The 15,062-nt window shown below is 38.5% G+C and overlaps 1 protein-coding gene across 7 annotated transcripts in view; it reads left to right on the top strand.

The window, feature by feature from the left end:
- LOC117031777 (zinc finger protein 883) overlaps window positions 1-15,062 on the top strand; it is an 86,723-nt gene that overhangs the window by 44,396 nt on the left and 27,265 nt on the right. The gene's annotated exons all lie outside the window — the stretch shown is intronic.

Below are 15,062 nucleotides of genomic sequence, written 5' to 3' on the forward strand. Positions count from 1 at the left end.
AGAAGAGAAACCCTATGAATCTGGAAGAGTTTTGTTTTCATATCATACCTCAAAGGACGTCAGAGAATTTACTTGGGAAAAACTCTATGAAAATTTGGGAATATTTTTGTTTGGAAATCAGTCCTCACAATATGTCAGAGACTGCAGGGAAGAAATGCTACCAATGTAACTAAGGAAGAAAATCTTTTGTTTGCAACTTAACTCTCAAAATTGAAGACAGTTCTCACAATGGAGTGTAGTGATTCACACACTTTCACCAATGACTGTCACCTATGAAAACATCAGAAAACTCAGAAAGGTGAAAAATCCTGTAAAGTTGGTAATGTGGGAAAATGTTCAGAGACTTGTCTGATGTGAAAAGCAAAGAGGAAGAAAAATTAGTTTTTTGTTGGGTTTTTTTTTTTTTTTGTATTCTATTATGTTCCATGGCTGGAGCCCTGCAAATTGAAAGACATTAACAGAGGGAAATGGTTTATTTCATACGCATGTGGAGAGTCTTAGATAAATCAAATGAAACTAAAGAGGTGATCAGACTTTCTGGCTTATATACCGTTTGCAAACAAGTGATTAGAGGAATAGTGTTTCGAGCTTGTACAGGTGGTACATAGTGGGAAAGTATGTAAATGGGGAAACCAATGGAAGATGAGCGGTATTCATTAAAATTTGTTTATGCAGATATTAGTGGGTGTCATCTACAACAATAAGAATTGCCTACTTTGGATTATACCAGAGAGAGGATGGGGAACACTTTTATGAAGGGAAATTTATACCCTTCCTTTCGGAAGGTGGGGAGAGAGTGAAAGGGTTTTTCTATGTCTACTATTTTTCAGTGACTTTTAACTCAGAACAATCTTTTTGCCAAAGTGGCATAATTTCGGGGTGGCATATTTTGATCTGATTGATCATACCAGGGAGAATCTGTATAAATGTGACAGGTGGGGAAAATTTTCACTAGCAGTCATATCTCAGAGAGCATCAGTAAACTCACAAAGAATTAAACATGAATGTAATGACTGTGGAAAAACTTTCATCCGGACATTACCTAAAAGAGCTCTCACACATGAACAGCTCTATAAATCTTACAAATTTGGAATGCTTTCAGCCCGAAATGACACTTTTGAGAACATCATAGAACTCACAGGGGGGAAATCATAAAGATGAATGTATGGAAACTTACAAGTCAGGGTAAAGTAAAGATTGCAGAACTTAGAGAAGGTCCTCACTAAATAGAAGAGAACTCTATTAGTCGGTTGAGGCTATTATAAAAAAATATCATTAGACTCGTTGACTTAAATAGCAAACATTTATTTCTCTTAGTTCTTGAAAGTTGAGAGTCCAAGATCAAGGCACTGGTAGATTTGGTGTCTGGTGAGAATCCAGTTCCTTGTTCATAGATGGCCATTGTCTTCTGGTGTCCTCACAAAGATAATGGGGAAAGGGAACTCGTCAGGGCCTCTTTAATAAGGGCTCTGTCCTAAGGACTTCATCACCTTCAAAGGCCTCCACCTCTATATCCCAGCACCCCCCTTGGGATTAGATTTCAACAGATGAATTCGGGGAGGACACAGACATTCAGTTTGTGTCCTTTCAGAACGTACACTGAAGGAAACCCTTGAAATGTATATAGACAGTGTTTTAGCCACTAAGGATAAGTTTAGTGGACATCAGAAAATTCTCTGGGGAAAGAAACATTGTGAACGTAATGAATATACCATATTTCCCCAAAAATAAGACCACCTGGATCATTAGCTCTAATGCGTCTTTTGGAACAGAAAACTAATATAAGACCCGGTCTTATATAATGTAACGTAAGACCACTTCTTACATTATATAAGACCGGGTTTTATTTAATTTTTTACTCCAAAGGATGCATTAGAGCTGATGGTCTGGCTAGGTCTCATTTTTGGGGAAACATGGTAGCAAATATTCTGTATGAACTCAACGGTGAGCACTTCTACTGTGGAAAATACTGACTGTGTAGTGAAAATATGAAAGCTTTCTGTCAAAGATTGAATCTCACAGAGTACAGAATTCACACAATGAAGAAAATACAAAATGTGATAAATGTTTGATAACTTCAAGCTAAAGCCACTCTTCTCAGTACAGGAGAAAATGCGTAGTGCAGTAGAGACCTCATAGTATGTCGACCAGATGAAAGAAATCTTATGAAGGTAATAGATGGATTTGGGAAATCCTGCTAGCAGTCCATCCACAATTAATATATATAAATAATAAATCTAATAAAAAGAGACCTCTATCCCGTATACTACATGTTCACCTATAACTATTTACTTTTGACCTTAGGCCCACAACTAGTCTAAATATCCCAAGCACGCTGTCATCCTAAAGCGGTAATGTCACCAATTTTTAGGTAGTGAAATATGACTGTCAATGCTAAAACAAGTCCCATGAAGACATTTTCATCCTATCTATTCTCTGCTGTTCCTTCTGCTACAGTGATGATGGAAGAGTAGCACATGGAAGGAGTCAGGGTTTAAGAATTACTATGTGGAACAGTTTCCTCCTCTGACATTGTGACTTGTGCAAGGAAGAAAGAACTTGTTCTCTGCTGAGAACAAGTTATTACAGGTTTGGATCTACCTGTTACTGACCTGTCTTAGACATCCCAAGCTATGGCTGTGACCTCAGTGAAAAGTGACAAGTGGATATGTATCAGAAGAGTCACATGGAGGGAACCCCTGACAACATCCTGAATGATCAGTCGCTGTTAAACATAGCTCTTCTCTATTATTAATCATGTAAATAACAGGATTTGTTTGATGTTTTCTTATGATTACATTTAGGTTGTGTACCTTTTGTAGGAATACAAAAGAAGTATCGAGGATTTCTCAGTATATCATACCATGATACACATGCTGTTAATAGGTCAAATGAATAAGCGATACTGGATTATTTGGTTACTGTGATATCGTCCATGTTTCTTCACAAAAAATGTCATTACCTATCTTGAGGAGATACATTCAGGCTATACCTCTGTATGTCTTAATCCTCAGGCTTTCACAAATTTTAGTATTTATTCCTGATCATTGCCCAAATCAATTTTTATCATAGTTGTAAAATCAGGCTATTTTTCCCGTCATTCCTCCTGTCTTCATCATGGTATGAAACAATTTTCCTCTTTCCAGAATTTTTAATTTTCTGTTTGTATAGATTCAGGTTCTTGCTTCAACAGTAGCTTATAATCCTTCACTAGCATTATTATTCTCATTTTGGTTTAATTGTCATATCATCTGAGATAAAGCCAGTTGAAGTTCATTCACATTCGCTCCTCTGTCCAACGTTAACGTTTCTGGTGTTTTTTTGCTTTTATCGGACTATCCTTGTACTTGCTTTGATCATATAATGTTTAATCTGCCTTTGTAGAGGTTTGCATTATAGAGCAAGTTCTTCATATTTTTAAGAAAATGTTAAGTCTTTACTAAAATATTTAGAATAGTATGCCCCCTTAAATAAATATTTTAAAATTCTGGTTGGAGTAGAAGTTCATTTCATCTCAGTCAGGTATCCACAAGGTAGAACTGACTTAACCAACTGGCTTAGATTCATTCCTGGGAAACCCAGAGTCAGAGTCCAAGTAACAGAGGACCCAGGCCTTTCCCGCTTTCCCTTTTTGCTGGCACATGTCCAGAGGACACTCCCCAACATGACTTCCTCTGTTAGAGAATGTTATCTGATCCCTAAACATGAGTGGTCCCCTCTACTCCCTGCCTTACGGATCTGTACAGGAGATAATGAGTCCCTGAGCCTTATAATCTTTTATTATCGGCTTGATGCCTTGGAGGGCCTCTTTATTTATAGGGTATTGATTCATTCTGAGGAGAGGTTTTGAGGAGAGTGTTTCAGTCTTGACTGGGCATACTCTTTGGGTCTTATTGAGTGAAGTTTGAGATTTTGCCCAGGGTGCGGGTGCCGTGGGAGGCACTTAGAGAGACCCCTGGTTGTTAACAGTGTTTTCGAGGGAAAGCCACATTGACACCTGCTTTGTGGCAGAGCCGTGCTGGGCAGGGCATTCTAATGCAGTGACACTGGGGTCTGTGTCCCAACACCGTGGCTTGATGAGAAATGGGAAACTGGGACGTGGTTACTTTTACTTCTCAGGACAAAACACAACCAAAGCACAAGGAGCTCTTTAATCATAAAGCATGAGGAGAGGCAAGAAGTAAGCCTTGTACCCTGACTAGAGGTGTTGGGCCATCCCTGTGAATTCCACTTGGGAGTCTGTGAAAGCCCCTAGGAGACTGAGCAATTTTCATCAGTGAAAATGAGAAAAATCACTTTATGAGTTAAAAAGGGGATGAAATTGCGTCCTTTCCCTTGGCTGAGAAATTCTGAAGCTTGCTGCTTTGACACACACGTTTCTATATGTTATGTAACCTAAATAGAAGAGAGGAGCCTGGAGAAAATTACCCAATAGATTCCAAAATTTCTGCTGTCCCCTCTCTTTGTGCCTCTCCCAGTGAACACACACGTGCAGGGCCATACAGTTTATTTTTATTTTTATTTTCTGGTGTTCAAAACAATGTAATAGTTAGATATTTACACTCCTCACAAAGTGATAAATTGTTTCATACCATGATGAAGACAGGAGGCATGACGGGAAAAATAGCCTCACCCAATCTATTACCCCTCTGACATCTTACATAGCTGTTACAATTCCATTGACTCTATTCCCTATTCTGTACTCCAAATCCGGTGACTATATGTATATTAAATTATAGTTGACATTCAGTATTATTCAGCTTCAGCTTCAGTTGTACACTGCAGTGGTCAGGCATCTACACTGTCCATGAAGTGGTCTCCCTAATAAGACAAGTCTCCATTGGATACCCTACCAAATCTTTGCAACATTGTTGGTTATATTCCCCAAACTGTCTTTGGTATCCCCATGGTAATCTTGTGGTTACCAATTTGTGCTTTCTAATCCTCTCACCTTCTCCCTCATCCCCACCTCCCTCCCATCTAACAACCCTCAGTTTTTCCTCTATATCTTTGAGACTGTTTCTGATTAGTTTACTCATTTATGCTATTCTTTAGATTTCACATATAAGTGAGGTCTTATGGTATTTGTCTTTCTGCGTCCAACTTATTTCACATAGGATAATGTTCTCTAGGTCTACCCTAATCATTGCAAATGGTAAGATTTCATTCTGTCTGGCCAAATAATACTCCATTGTATAAATGTACCCCAGTTTCTTAATCCAGTCATCTACCGATGGGCATTTCAGTTGTTTCCATGTCTTGGCTGTTGTGAATAGCACTGCAGTAAATAAAGGGCTGCATACATTTTTTCGAATTAGCATTTTGGGTTTGTCTGGATAGATACATAAGAGTGGAATTGCTGGGTCATAAGGTAGTTCCATTTCCAGTTGTTTGAAATACCTCCATACTGATTTCCATAGTGGCTGGACCAATCTGCAATCCCACCAGCAATGCACGAGGGTTACCTTTTCTCTACATCCTCGCCAGCACTTGTTTGTTGATTTATTGATGATAGCCATTATGACTGGGGTGAGGTGGTATCTCATTGTGGTTTTTATTTGCATTTCTCTAATGATTAGTGAGGTTGAGCATTTTTTCATATGTCTGTTGGCCATCTGTATTTCCTTTTTAGAAAAATGTCCCTTCATGTTCTTTGCCCATTTTTTAATTAGGTTGTTTGTTTTTTTGGGTTGAGTTAAATGAGTTCTTTATAAATTTTGGATGTTAACCCCTTATCAGATGTATCACTGACAAATATCCTCTCCCATTCAGTAGGGTGCCTTTTTGTTTTATTGATGGTTTCCTTTGCAGTGAAAAAGCTCTTTACTTTGATGTAATCCCACATGTTTATTTTTTCTCTTACTTCCCTTGAAGGAGGGGATAGATTGGTAAAAATATTACTAAAGGTAATGTCGTAAATTTACTTCTTATATTTTCTTCTAGGAGTTTCAGGGTTTCAGAACTTACGTTTAAGTCTTTAATCCATTTTGAATTTATTCTCATATATGGCATAAGGAGGCGGTCCAGCTTCATTTTTTTTTTGCATGTATCTGTTCAGTTTTCCCAGCACTATTTATTGAATAGACTATTTACCGCAATGTAAATTCTGGCTTCCATTGTCGTAAATTAAATGAGCATATAGGTATGGATTTATTTCTGGGCTCACTATTCTGTTCCATTGATCTATGTGTCAGTTTTTATGCCAGGACCATACGGTTTTGATTGCTATAGGCTTTTAGTATGATTTGATGTCAGGTATCGTGATACCTCCCATTTTGTTCTTATTTCTCAAGATTGCCGTGGCTATTCAGGGTCTTTTGTGGTTCCATATAAATTTTGGGATTATATATCCTACTTCTGTGAAAAATGTCATTGGTAGTTTGATAGGAATTGTGTTGAATCTATGTATTGCTTTAGGTGGACATTTTAACTATATTAATTCTTCCTGTTCATAAGCATGGTATGTGTGTCCATTTATTTGTATTTTCTGTAATTTCTCTTTTCAGTGTCGTATAATTTTCTGAATACAGGTCTTTTACTTCTTTGGTTAAATGTATTCCTAAGTATTTTATAGTTTTTGAAGCAATTTTAAATGGGACTGTTTTCTTAATTTCTCCTGATAGTTTACGGATGATGTATACAAGTGCAACTGATTTCTGCATATTAATGTATCCTTCTACTTTACTAAATTCATTAATCAGTTCTAATAGTTTTTTGGAGGATTCTTTGGGGTTCTCTATATGCAGTATCATGTCATCTGCATAAAAGGACAATTTTACTTCCTCCTTTCCAATTTGGATGCCTTTTATTTCTTTTTCTTGTCTGATTGCTGTGTCTAGAACTTCCAGAACTATGTTGAATAAAAGCGGAGAAAGTGGCAACCTTGTGTTCTTCCTGATCTTAAGAGGAATGGTTTTAGCTTTTCCCATTGAGTATGATGTTAGCTGTAGGTTTATCATATGTGGCCTTTATATGAAGATATGATCCCTCTATTCCCACTTTGCTAAGAGTTTTTATCATAAATTGCTGCTGGATTTTGTCAAATGATTTTCCTGCCTCTATTGATATGAACATACGATTTTTATATTTTATTTTGTTAATGTAGTGTATCACATTAATTGATTTGCGAATATCGAACCAACCTTGCATACCAGGAATGAATCCCACTTGATCGTAGTGTATGATCTTTTTAATGTAGTGCTGAATTCTGTTTGCTACATTTTGTTGAGGATTTTTGCATCTATGTTCATTAAGGATATTGGCCTTTTGTTTTCTTTTTTTGTAATGTTTTTGTCTGATTTTCAGATCAGGGTGATAGTGGCCTCATAAAAAGTTTTGAGGGCCTTCCCTCCTCGATTTTTTGGAATAGTTGGAGGAGAATAGGTGATAATTCTGTTTTGAATGTTTGATAAAATTCACCTGAAGAGTCATCTGGTCTAGGGCTTTGTTTGTTGGGATTGTTGATTACTGACTCAGTAGTAATCGTTCTATTCAGATTTTCCATTTCTTCTTGAGTTAGACTTGGAAGGTTGAATGCTTCTAGAAAAACGTCCATTTCTTCCAGATTGTTTAATATGTTGGGGTATAGTTGCTTGTAGTATTTTCTTAAAATATTTTGCATTTCTGTGCTGTCTGTTGTCACTGCACCTCTTTCATTTCTGATTTTATTAATTTGGGTGCATGTCTTTTTTTTTTTTTGATGAGTCTCGCTAAAGGTTGGTCGATTTTGTTTATCTTTTCAAAAAACCAGCTCTTCAAAAAAACAATCTTTCATATTGTTTTTTTGGTCTTAATTTTGTTTATTTTCACTCAGATCTTTATAATTTTTTCCTTATGTATCCTTTGGGCTTATTTTGCTGTTCTTTTTCCAGTTCCCATAGGTGTAAGGATAGACTGTTGATTTGAGATTTTTCTTGTGTCTTTAGGTAGGCCTGCATTGCTATGAATTTCCCTCTTAGGACTGCTTTCATTGCATCCCATAGATTTTGGGTTGTTGTATTTTCATTTTCATTTGTCTTGAGGTTTCTTTTGATTTCTTCCTTGATCTCATTGTTGACCCATTTATTATTTCGTAACATGTTATTCAGCCTCCATGTATTTGTATGTTTTCCAGTTTTTTTTCTTGTAATTGATTTCGAATTTCATAGCACTGAGGTCAGGGAAGATGCTTGATATGATTTCAGTTTTCTTAAGTTTATTGAGATTTGTTTTGCGGCCTGACATGTGGTCTATCTTGGAAAATGTTCCATTTGTGCTCCAGAAGTATGTATATTCTGCAGTTTTGTGGCGAAGTTCTCTAAAAATACCGATGAAATCAAACTGCTCTAATGTGTCATTTAAAGCCGCTTAATCATCCTTATTGATTTTCTGTTTGGACGATCTGTCCCTTGGTGTCAGTGGTGTGTTCACGTCCCCTACTATGATAGTGTCACTGTTGATCTCTTGTCTGTCACTGTCTGTTTTATATAGTTAGGTGATCCTATGTTGGATGCTTAGATGTTTACCAAGGTTGTGTCCTTTTGTTCAATCGATCCCTTTATTATTATGTAGTGCCCTTCTTTGTCTTTCATTATATTCTTCATTTTAAAGTCTATTTTGTCCAATATAAGTATTGCTATGCCAGATTTTCTTATTTCCATTTGCCTGAAATATCTTACTCCATTCCTTTACTTTCAGCCTGTGTGCGTCTTTTCATCTGAGGTGAGTCTCTTTAATACAGCATATGCGTGGGTCTTGTTTTCCTATCCACTCAGCCACCCTATATCTTTTGATTGGAGCATTTAATCCATTTACATTTAAAGGGATTATTAATAGGTACATAATTTCTGGTCTTCATTAGTTTGATTGTTTTCACTCTTCTTCTGCTTAAAGAAGCCCTTTGAACATTTCCTGCAAAGTTCCCTTGGTGGTAATGAATTCCTTTAGCTTATTCTTTTCTGGGAAACTCTTTACCTATCCTTCAATTCTAAATAATAGCCTTGCCTGGTAAAGCAATCTAGGTTGTAGACCTTTTGTTTTTTATCACTTTGAATATCTTCTGCCATTCCCTTCTGGCCTGCAAAGTTTCGGTAGAAAAGTCAACTGATAGTCTTATGGGAGCACACTTTAAGTAACTCGCTGTCTATCTCTTGCTGATTTTAGGGTTCTCTCTTCGCCTTTAACCTTCCTATTTTAACTGTAATCTGTCTAGGTGTGGGCCTGTTTGGGTTCAGTTCATCTTGGTTGGAACTCTCTGCGCTTCCTGGGTTTGTATGTCAATTTCCTTCACCACGTTAGGAAAGTTTTCAGTCATTATTTTTTCAAATATGTTCTTGATCCCTTGCTCCCTCTCTTCACCTTCTGGTATTCTATGATGCGCATGTTGTTGTGCTTGATGTTATCCCACAGGTCTGTTAAACTATTTTCATTGTTTTTTATTCTTTTTTCTTTTTGTTCTTCCGATTGGTGATTTCTGTTTTCTTGTCTTCTAAATTGCTGAATCAGTCCTCTCCTTCATCTAATCTGCTAGTAATTTCTTCAGGTCTGTTCTTTGTTTCAGTTATTGTATTCTTTAATTCTGACTGGTTATTTTTTATGATTTCTGTATCCTTCTTTTGTTCTCAACTAATTTCCTTAAACATTCTTATAATCAGTGTTCTAAGCTCTGTCTCTGATAGGTTGGTTACTTGTGTTTAATTTTGTTCCAGTTTTGCAGGTTTCTTCTGTTGTTTCATTTGGGACATGTTTGTTTGTTTCCTCATTCTGGCTGTCTCTCTGTGTTTGATCCCCTGTGTCTCTCAATCTTTGCTCGGTGGTCTTATGTAGTATGTGTCCTTTATATTTGAGTTGCACCACTTCCCTATTCTCCTGTGCGTATGTTCCAGAGGTGTCCCTTGTGTTGTGTGTATTCTCCTGTTGAAGTTGAGCTTTATTTGCTTTTGGCTTTCAGTGGGTGGGATTCACTCCCAGGCTGACTAGCTGTGAGAATTGGCTATGCCCATGGTGTATAAGCTGCTGTGTGAGGGTTGACCCCTCAGATGAGGCTCTCGTGCCCGTAGAGAATTTCCTTTGGATGCGTCACTTGTAGGTCAATGCTGTGGTTTGTTCTGGAGTTTGCCTCTGGGTGTGTAGATTTGTTGTGCCTCTTGCACTGGAACCTTATGCAGGGAGATTTCAGAACAAAACAAACCAACAAGCACAATAACGACAACAACAACATAAAACAAATACACTCACACATAAAAACAACCAACAAACAACACTCAACACACACACAAATATCAAAAATACAAAAAACAAAACAAAAAATAGCAACACCAAAAAAAAAATCAATACAGAAAAATAGAAGTTGGAAAAGTAGAGCAAGGGAAAGAAGAAAGAAAAGAGGAGAGAGAGAAAGGGGAATATATATATATATATATATATATATATATATATATATACACACACACATATATACAGATGTATATGTATATATGTATATATATGCCACACTTGAACAGTTGTGCCCGAACATAGGACGTCTTTACCATTATATTTGTTTAAGGTCAAACATCTGTAGTTTCTTGAGATTTTTCCTATGAAGTCTCAGAGGCCTTAGTAATCATCTCAAATTGTTGAGCCACCATTGTCAAAGTGGTGTCTTCATAATATTGACCTATGCAAAACAAAGTCTTAGAACAGCAAAAATTCATATAATCACAAGCAAAATGATAAGTGCAACTTGAAGAATACACCTGAACCAGGAGGCAATACTTGGGGGCAGTCCGGTGAAGATATTAAAGAACCATGAGGTGTCAGTGGGCACTAAATCACTTGGCTTGTGCCCTTATTTTATCTAGTTCCATCTCTATTTCATCAGAGGTGTTTTATCCAAGTATAACAGGTGGTATTAACACTAGAGCAACCCCTACCCTGTTTAGCTAGATGGTCAAGAGCCATTCTGCTGTCTAATATAAGTCATGCAAGGAATTTATAGAGTTTTCCTTGTTGGCTAGTACTTTAGTGGTAGCTCCGGCAATTCCCCTAAGGTTTTTGAGAAGTTCCTAATTATGTGTTTATTTATTGCAATACCTGCCGAAGGAAAAAGTATTCCTCCAAATCTCGTACCATTGCTGGGCATTGACTATGTATGTAACCTGTTTGATGTTTTGACGTGCGATGTCAGTTTCATGATGATGCCCATGTTCAGTTATATTTACAGGTAGAAATTAAGGGGGAAAGAAAACAATAACATTATAGTGAATGCTTGGGCTCTCCTATTATTTGTGAGATAGGAAGGGACTAAAGTAAGGAAAGAAGGAAATGTCTTGATTATAGAGAACTGGTCCAGGTCTTGTATTGAAACCAGAGGCCAACCGAGTCTGAGAGTCCTGCTGACTGCACCGTTCAGCCAATAGACTGACACAGGAGATGGGTCATAGAATAAGCGTTTATTATCATAGCACAGGCGGTCTGAGAAGGGAGAGGTTTAACACCTCCAAAAACTGCCTTAACATTCTCATACCAGTTTGGGATATTGAAGGGAAAATCTGGTTGGTCCTGCAGAGGCTACATGAAGGTTCCAGGGGTCTGCATGGAGCCTTCCTTCTGGCAATGTGATTCTCTGGTGGAGTCAGAAACAAAGAATGATGATGAAAGTATCCTGGAAAAAATGCTCTTCCATAGAGATTGTGATTAATAAGCCTATGGGTATTAATCATAAGTTTCAGGATAATTTTCTAAAAGAGGGAACTGGGTGGAAGAGGGGACATTTGGAGCTCAAGCCGCAGGGAGATGATCTATTGTTAACTTATAGGGCAAGAAAAGGTGAGGCCGGGGAGGTGGAAAGGGCTGTACTATGGGGATGCCAACCACCAGGCCCTGCTGCAATTACCCCTGTCTTTTATTCATTATATTTCTGTAAAATTAGTATGATTGCAAGGGTAGGGGACATTGACTGTTCATGGCTGCTTCCTGTTTTAAGTGGGCATCATCCCTGCCTATGGGCCCTAGAATTTCTTGCTAATGTATCATAGCGGGGAGGGCACTGTTTATGGCATATCCAGCAGTCAGAGAGTTTTTGCACCTAGCATATCAGAAAAATTTTACAAAGATACTGGTTTCTTATTTTCTCTAGAGGAGCCCATGAAAGAGGAGAGCCAAAAGGCATTCAATGGTTATCCCAGATGGGGCACAAGTAGGGAGGCAGTACTGAGCAACTCCAGTAGTTTGTTGGAACAGGAGGTCTTCAATTGACTTACAGGAACAGAGTGACAGTCTTCCTTCTGGGGGAAGGAGACTTAAATGAAGTGGACCCATGTCGCGTCCTGCACGACAAGAGCTTGTGGGGAGCGCGAAGGGCGGCACAGGGTTAAGAAAGACAACAGCACTCAAGAATATCGTGCAAGTAGGGCCAAGAGTCTCCCAGCCTCAGAGGACTGAGAGCCTGAATAGGGCCAATGCATAGCTTTTATTAGTTAGGTGAGGAAATTTGTTAATCTCAAGATCTGTGAATCTCATGCATCATACTAGGAAACTGATTTAAGCCAATCACCCTTGCGCCCAGGCAGCCGGAGCCCGAGGTCCCCAGGATGTCTTTGTTATGGTGATATGTGCCTCTCAAGGGACTAAACCTTTATGCAGGAATAGCTGGAGAGCACAATGTTGAGTCACTTCCCCTGCAGGTTGTGGGAAAGAATGCAGTCATAAAGGCAGAAGCTCTCCTTAGACGGGGGATCGTGGGGGGTTGTGCCCACCTCTGTCGACCCTTTGAGGTCTCCAGATGGTCCCCACCCGACTGCGCCTGACTTGGGTAGTTTGCCCCGTGGGGAATCTTACCCATCATTGGCTGACCAGCCATCCTTTGGGGCCGAACAGGGAGATGGCACAAAGGTGAAGAAATGTCCGTGATAGGATTAGTCTCACAGACTCTCCTTTCTTTTTAGGGGTAGGTACGAGGGGACAGACCGGTAGGCTGCTGCACGGCAACAGACCCAGCCATTGACTCTCTGAAGCCTGATAACAGTTCAGAAAGTGCAAAGGGTCCCTTCCATTTAGGAACTAACTGGTCTGTTAGAGACTCCTCCCACTCTAGGCTTCTAATAGTACACCGGCTTTCCGAGGCAACAATATGTAAAGGAGTTGGCCTTGGGTTGGATCCATTCTCCCATAATTCCTAAGTGCCGGCGGAACCTCTCCCAGTTAACAACATAGGAAATAAAAGAATTGTGGTTAGACCCAAAGCCATGGGCAGCAATTAGAGCCAGGGCTTAGAAGCCTCCTGACAAAACTTCCAGAGTTTTTTAGAGTCTGATTTGCTCATTTTACAATTCCTCTAAACTACAGGTCAGTGGTAAGGAACAGGCTTGAGTCTGAGCCCAAATTTACGGGCTTTATTTATCCACACAACCAGGCAGGTTTCAGAGGAAACAGGTCCAGAGTGAGCGGTCAAGACAGAATAAATGGCTCCCATATCACTCAGGAAATTAACAGGCTAACCCACCACATCAAGGGTCGCCTGCAGTTCTCCCCTATCATGAGAATAGCTTCTTTTTCCTGGGAGGCTCCTGTGACCCTCAGACCTGTCTCAGTCATAGCCATTTGTAGGGAAGGAGTTGGGCCCTGCTCCCTGCAGAACGGGACAGGCCCTCCTCCAATGCCCTGTTAGTTTGCAAGGGGGCATGGCTGGTTTGAACGATTGGGACATTCCTTATTGCAGTGATCTGGGGTTCCACATCCAAAGCAGGCTTCTTTATCTGGCGTTTCCTCTTTTGGGGCTGCTGGGGTGGCCCTGAGGTGGCCCTTGCTTTGGTCTATTTATTAACTGCAGCCCAAAATCTAGCCTGTCTCTGGCCTCGTCTCCAGTCTCACTGTTCCTTTCCTTCTTTTTTCCTATCTTGGTTGTTAAAGACATTTAAACAAATTACCTGGCCTTCTTTTAGGCTCTGAGACTCTCTATCAGGGATGTAACAGTGAGCTAGAGCTGTTATAATATACTGACAGGTTAGGGAAAACAATAGGCTAAGCTTCCGTGTAGTGGCCTGTACTCTGACATTGAGGAGGGCACCTAACCTCCTAAAATACAGAAGTTTGCATAATCATTAGCAAAACTTAGTTTATATATTTAGTTTTTTTGAGTAACCAAAGTCCTAATTAATCAATATAAAACATAATATCAGTAGCAGACCAATAGTCCAACAAACTTTGTCTTATTTAGCAGAGTGAGAAAACTTATCTCTAATTTTGTAGCAGCTTACTTTTGATATTTAAATTTACTTAATCACATTTAGATTAACCATATGAAATTCCATCAAGATTTTCCTTCACAAACCTCCTACACCCCTCCCAGTCCCTCTTAGTTTGTCTCTTTTCACTCATTCAGAAATAAGTATCCGTAGGACAAACTACTTTCCTTCAGTTCCTTCAAAAATGTGTCCCCTTGCCTTATACCTTCCCTGAAGACATTCATCATGTCCTTTCATATTAATCATAATCCATAACCTTCAGAACCTTAATTTATACTGACAACTGAAAGCAAGCAATTAGAATTTCCACTGGCAGATTTAGGAACATATTTTGCAACCTTCAAAAGCATAGGCTTTTGTAATAAAGTACAAGATATATTTATTGACAGGTACTAATCCATTCTTTAGGTTTCCTGTGATAAGAAGTTAAAAATAGATGAACTCAGAGTTATCTAATCATTAACATTTCAGCATTTCGTTATTTTGAAATACCTAGATATTCAATAATGTTTTATCATTGAACACAATTTAGTAAAATTAAAACCTTGAGTTACCAATAAATTCTGAGAAACCATGTCCAAGCATCCACACGATATAATTATTGCTGAAAAGATTCATCTACAACCTTATTTCAGTTAACATTTCATTAGTTCTTAACACCATGAGATGTAGAAGTTAATTATTACTCAAGCTATTTTCTTGACAAATTTTGAAACAGAGGTAACGTGAATTTATTTTTGTAAACCCAGGTAAAACAACAGATACCATATTTAATGTTAATGACCCTAAAAAAATGTGTACGTAACCAAAAGTTAAACCGACTTAGTATGAAATATTTTCTTAGATCATATGATCCTG

The sequence above is a fragment of the Rhinolophus ferrumequinum genome, chromosome 12 (assembly GCF_004115265.2).
Source record: "Rhinolophus ferrumequinum isolate MPI-CBG mRhiFer1 chromosome 12, mRhiFer1_v1.p, whole genome shotgun sequence".
Classification (NCBI taxonomy): domain Eukaryota; kingdom Metazoa; phylum Chordata; class Mammalia; order Chiroptera; family Rhinolophidae; genus Rhinolophus; species Rhinolophus ferrumequinum.